A 6,332-nucleotide genomic window follows, 5' to 3' on the forward strand; every position below is an offset into this window, starting at 1 on the left:
GTACACCTTTAATCTCACCACGAGGAGGCAGAGGCAGGCAGATCTCTGTGAGTTCAGGACCAGCCTGTTCTATGAAGTGAGTTCCAGAATAGCCAGAACTGCATAGTGAGACCCTATCTCAAATTAACAAAAAACATTCTCACAGCGCTTAACCTGACATAATCAATTATTTAAAAATATTGCAATAGTGCTTCTGAAAGAAACGAGGGGTTGGGGATTTAGCTCAGTGGTAGAGCGCTTGCCTAGCAAGCACAAGGCCCTGGGTTCGATCCTCAGCTCCAAAAAAAAAAAAAAATGAGTATGAAACACCAGGATGCAGGGTGGGACTGTTACTATTTGGAATGCCTATTTTTAACACCATAAGCGACTAGTTCTCATTTCTTACTGTTTGTCAGCTTGTGGTTAGCTTTGCCAGGCTAGCATTTTTGTTTGTTTGCTTTTTCGAGATAGAGTTTCTCTGTGTAGCTTTGGAGCCTGTCCTGGAACTTGCTCTGTAACCAGGCTGGCCTCAAACTCACCGGATCCCCCTGCCTCTGCCACCAAAGTGCTGGAGTTAAAGACATGCGCCACCACCACCCGGCGGCTAGCATTTTCTTTAATGGCAGTTTTAAAAATTTAAGTGCAAGAATTTGGTCAGGAGCTTCCCCATTTCCTAGGGTATTTGAGAACTTCAAAATGGCATTGAAATTTGACCAAGAGGTGAGCATGGTAGTTCACACCTGAAATGCCATCAGTTTGACAGGTTGGCAGGCAGAGGCAGAAGGATCAGGGGTTTGAGACCTCTTGGCTACATAGTGAGTTTAAGACCACCCTGGACTATATAGTTACACCTTACCTCAAAAATAAAACAAAAACAAACAAACAAAACAAAACAAAATACCAAGACCATTTCATGAGGCTGTGAAGCTGAAGCCTGGATTGCCTTGGAGACCCCACAATATTAGAGATTCCAGAGCTGTGGGATACCTGCGGAGGAGAGCTGCAAACAGGGAGTGGAACCAGCCCCAGAGAAAGAAGTGTGTTGCAGTCAACAAAGTGGAATGGAGTTGGAGATGTGGAGAGGGTTTTGACATCAGACATGAAGATGCAGGGTTTGAGTTTGGAGTTTGCCCAGCTTGTTTTTGGTCTTGCTTTGGTCCAGTATTTCCTTACTATGCTCCCTTCCATATGTTTTGGAATAGTAATATATGTCCTGTATTTTTCTTTCTTTCTGCTATGTGGGTCCCATTGTTGAGACTGTGATAGACTCTGGGGACTTTGGAGGTTAGACTAAATAAATGCATTTTTCATTGTGATACTGTTACAAGCTTAGGGGGGGCAGGGAGCGGAATGTGGTAGTTTGGATGTAATGGCCCCCATAATCTCATAGGGAGTGGCACTATTGGGAGGTGTGGCCTTTTGAAGTAGGAAGTGTGTCACTGTGGGGCAGGCTTTGAGGTCTCTTTTGCTTAAACTTCACTGAGTGTCACAGACCTGTTGCCTTCTGATCAAGATGTAGTCAGCACCATGTCTGCTTGAACACTGCCATGCTCCCAGCCATGATCATAAAGGACTGAACCTCTGAAACTATAAGAGAGTCACCCCAATTAAATGTTTTCCTTTATAAGAATTGACATGGTCATCCTATTTCTTCACAGCAATAAAAACTCTAAGACTGACTAAGGAGTCTGATATGGTCTTAGGCCCTGGTAATCCTAAACTTGAGAGGCTGAGCAGGAAGATCATGAGTTCAGGGCCAGCCTGGACTACAGAATGAGACTCTCTAAAAACTAACTAAATAAACTGAACTAAGAAGAAAAAAAAAGTAATGATATTTTAGTTTCTTTTTAATGGTCTTCCTATGTAGCCCTGCCTGGCCTGGAACTATCAGAAATCCACTTGCCATTGCCGCCCAAACTGCTGGGATTACAGATGCATGCCACTGTGGTGACTCCTAAACTCTAGTCTTTTAAACTCCAAAGAGAGATGAAGGCTTCTATGTTTTGTTCATCTTCTGAAAGTGTTGTGGAATATTTGTTTAACTAGGCAAAGATGTATTGCATTTGTTTATGCTGCGTTTGTTTAACGATGTGTAGATGTGGTGTATTTATTTATGCCGAATTTGTTTAAATGATGTAAAGATGTGTTGCTTTGCCTGCCTAAGGCACTTGATTGGTTTAATACAAAGCTGAATGGCCAATAGCTAGTCAGTAGAGGGATGGGGTGCTGGCAGGCTAAGAGAATAAGTAGGAGAAGAGAAGAGAAAAAGAGAGAATGAGGGAGAAAGAGTGGGGGACACCTAGGGCCAGCCAGCCACAGAGTAGGATATACGGAAGGAAAGAAAGGGAAAAAGCCCTGAGGCAAAACACAGATGAAGAGAAACAGGCCAATAGAAGTTATAAGAGCTTTTTGGGGGGGAGTGGGCAGCAGTGGCGCACGCTTTTAATCCCAGCACTTGGGAGGCAGAGCCAGGCGAATCTCTGTGAGTTCGAGGCCAGCCTGGGCTACCAAGTGAGTTCCAGGAAAAGGCGCAAAGCTACACAGAGAAACCCTGTCTTGAAAAACAAAACAAAAAAAAAAAAAAAAAAAAAAAAAAAAACAAAAAAAAAAGAAAAGAAAAGAAAGAAAGAGCTCATGGAACAAGCATAAGCTAAGGCCAAGCATTAATATCTAATAATAAGTCTCCGTGTCATGATTTGGGAGCTGGTTTGCGGCCCCAAAGGAAGTCTGATACATTGTAGTGATAGGAAATACATGGGAGAAATTTTTGTTTTGTTTTGTTTTTTGAGACAGGGTTTCTCTGTGTTAACAGCCCTGGCTGTCGTAGTGAATTCACAATGTAGACCAGGCTGGCCTCGAAATCACAGAGATCTGCCGGCTTCTGCCTCCTGAGTGCTGGGATCAATGGCGTGCGTGCGCTATCACTGCTGGCACAGCATCTTTATTCTTACTTCATTTACATCCGTATGCACAGTAATGGACATTCATTTGTTTCTGTTGCTTCTGTCCCTCTGGTCTCCTCCAGGCCACTGCACCGCCACTGGCCCTTTCCTCCCCCAGCCCTTCCTCTTCCATGTCACATGTGTTCTTGTATACTGTTTTATTCCACCCCTCCCAACCTTCTCTTAAAATCTTTCCTTTTTTTGGGGCGGGGGTTGAGACAGGGTTTCTCTGTGTAGCTTAGGAGCCTGTTCTGAACTCAGTCTGTAGACCAGGCTGGCCTCGAACTCACAGAGATCTGCCTGCCTCTGCCTCCTGAGTGCTGGGATTAAAGGCGTGCACCACCACCGCCCCGCAAAATTTTTCCTTTTCTATCTCTCTTTTTATTTTCATGACATATACTCCTCACCCCTTACATCTATACATGTACATACAAATTCAAATCTGGGATCTTCATATGAGGAATGAATGTGGTATTTCTCTTTCTGAGTTTGAGATAGTTTGCTTAAGATAATAATTTACAGTTTCACCCACTTCCTGTGAAATTGGTGACTTCATTATGGCTGGATAAACTCCCATTCTGTATCTGCACTACATTTTCACAGTCCAGTCATCAGCTGATGGACGTCTACGCTGTTTTCATTTCCTGGCTTTTGTGAGAAGAGCAGCAGGGAACAGGAACTGAGCAAGTGTCTCTGTGGCAGGATAGAGCGTCATTTGAGAACCTGCCTGGAAGGGCAGAGCTGTGTCCTACACTAGTTCTCGTTCTACTGTAGTTGTGTGTGTGAGCACATGCATGTGTGTTCATGCATGTGTATATGTGCATATGCGTGTGTGTGTGTGTGTGTGTGTGTGTGTGTGTGTGTGTGTGTGTACATGTGGAGGCTAGAGGACACTCTCAGCTATGGGTTGTTTGGATTTTTTTTTACTTTATTTATGTAGTGTGTGTGCTCTCATGTGCACGTGTATGCGGGTGTGATGAGCCCGGAGGTTGATGTTCAGTGTCTTCTTCAATTGTTGCCCACCTTGCTTGTTGAGGTAAGGTCGCTCACTGAACCCATAGCTCACCGATTTGGCTAGACTGGCTGGCCAGTGAGCTCTAGGGAGCCAGCCATCTGTCTCTGCCTCAGTGCTAGGATTCCAAATCCATGCTGCTGCCCCTGGCTTTTCCCTGGAGACTGAGGATCAAAACCGAGGTCCTCAGGCCTGGGCAACAAGTACTTTACCGACTGAGCATGTCCTCAACCCCAGTCTAGACATCTGAGCATCCTGCTTCTATCTGCTGAGTACTGGGATTATAGGCATGGGCTGCTACAGCCAAGTTATGAGTGACAGGGATCAGGCCAGAGCTTTGTGCTCTACCAGCTGAGCTCTGCTCCCAGCATTTTTTTTTTTTTTTTTTTTGGGTTTTTCTAGGTGGTTTCTGTGTATCCTGTGCTGTCCTGGAATTAAAGGCTTGGGCCACCACTAGCCAAACCAGTCTTGTGATTTTTTTTTTCAAGACAGGGTTTCTCTGTGTAGCTTTGGCTGTCCTGGAACTCACTCTGTAGTCCAGGCTGGCCTCGAACTCACAGAGATCCGCCTGCCTCTGCCTCCCGAGTGATGAGATTAAAGGCGTGCGCCACCACTGCCCAGCAAGCTTGTCATTGTTAAGACAGTCTCACTATGCAACCTTGGCAGGCCTGTGACTCAGTACATAAACCAGGTTGCTCTTGAATTTGAATTTGTGGCAGTTTTGTTGCCCCTGCCTCCAGAGTGCTAGGATCACAGGCAAGTGTCACATGTCTGGTTCCTGCTGGAAACTCTAAACATGACTTTATTTGGAATAAGAGCCTTCTTAGAACTAATTAATAGAAAGATGTTACAGTAAGGTCATCCCACGGGCTGCTCTTCCAGAGGAACCGGCTTCAATTCCTGCACCTAATGGCGGCTCACAACTGTTTCTAACTCCATGATCTGACACTCTCACATAGGCATACATGCAGGCTAAACACCAATGTACATAAAACAAACAAACAAACAAAAGACCATCCTGTATTAGGTAGGCTCTGAGTCTAAAGACAAGTATGGTCTTTCAAAAGACAGAAAAGGATCAGGCAGAGACACGTGGAGGAGACAGCGCATGAAGTGGGAGGCAGAGACTAGAGTGATGAATCTATGAATCAAGGAGTGCCAAGGCCTTCCGCAGACACCACAAGCTCGGGGACAGGAACCAACTCTGGCAGTGCACTGCTTTCAGGCTCCTGGATCTAGAACTGTGAGAGAAGGGGACTGACCATTTCGCTCAGTTAGTAGAGTGCTTGCCTCATGTACAAAGCCCTAGGTACCGTCTCCAGCACCATAGAACCCAGGAAGTGTGGTGTACACGTGGAATCCCAGGACCTGGGAGGCAGAAGCATTGGGGCCTCATGGTAATCTTGGCTACATAGTTCAAGGCCAGCCTGAGACACATGAGACTCTGTTAAAAAAAGATTGAATCTAATACGCGGAGAAAAAATGATAAAGCTTTGCATTGTTGTAATGTGAATTATAATGCCACAGATACCCAGGAATGAAGTTGAAGTGCAGTGATGGCCATTGTACTGCACACTGTTATCACATTTACAATTATATTCCGTGAAACTAAATTCCGCATAGCATATAAAATACCAGTGAACAAGTCTTCCCTTGCAAAGGTGTGCAATAACCAAGTTTTCAAAATGTTCAATGCGAGGAAGAATCCAGTGAAACCAGTGAGATCCAATTTACAGACAGATGGGCTGCTCCCCAGAAATCCAAGATGTCCTTTATGTAAGACATTTTTATATATTTATATCTTTTTCACCTTCTGAGACAGGGTCTGCTCTAGCCCAGTCTGGCCTTGAGCTACGTAGCTGAGCATGACTTTGAACTTCTGATGGTTCTGCCCTCACCTCTGAGTGCTGACATTACAGACTCTAGACGCCATCCTCTGCTTCTGCAGGGCTAAGGCTCGAACCCAGGCTTCCTGCATGCTAGCATAGTACTCTATCTACACCCCAAGCTTTCCCACTCCCCTTTCGGTTTTTCTTTGAAACAAGGTCTCATTATGTAGTCCAGGCAGACCTTGGATTTAAAATCCTCTTGCCTCTGCCTCCTGAGTGCTAGGACAGCTGTAACATGCCCTTATCTGGTAAAGATTCTGATTCTTTCTGAAACACTTTGTTTTGTTTTGAGACAGGGTTTCTCTGTGTAACTCTGGCTGGCCTGGAACTCACTCTGTACACCAGGCTGGCCTCAAACTCACAGAGATCCTCCTGCCTCTGTCTCTCCAAGTGCTGGGATTAAAAGCAAGTGCCACTCCTCCCAGCTTGAAATACTTTTTTGAGTAGTGAACAAAATGGACTTTTCTTAATCACCCTTTAATAAAATACGACGCTTTCTTTTCCCCAAAC

At 45.0% G+C, this 6,332-nt stretch overlaps 1 non-coding gene across 1 annotated transcript; it reads left to right on the top strand.

The window, feature by feature from the left end:
* The first annotated feature begins 210 nt into the window (after positions 1-210).
* Trnaa-agc lies at positions 211-283 on the top strand. Its single transcript has one exon. It is a non-coding gene; the product is annotated as a tRNA-Ala (tRNA).
* The last annotated feature ends 6,049 nt before the right edge of the window (positions 284-6,332 follow it).

This window comes from Peromyscus leucopus, chromosome X (assembly GCF_004664715.2).
Source record: "Peromyscus leucopus breed LL Stock chromosome X, UCI_PerLeu_2.1, whole genome shotgun sequence".
In the NCBI taxonomy this organism is placed as follows: Eukaryota; Metazoa; Chordata; class Mammalia; order Rodentia; family Cricetidae; genus Peromyscus; species Peromyscus leucopus.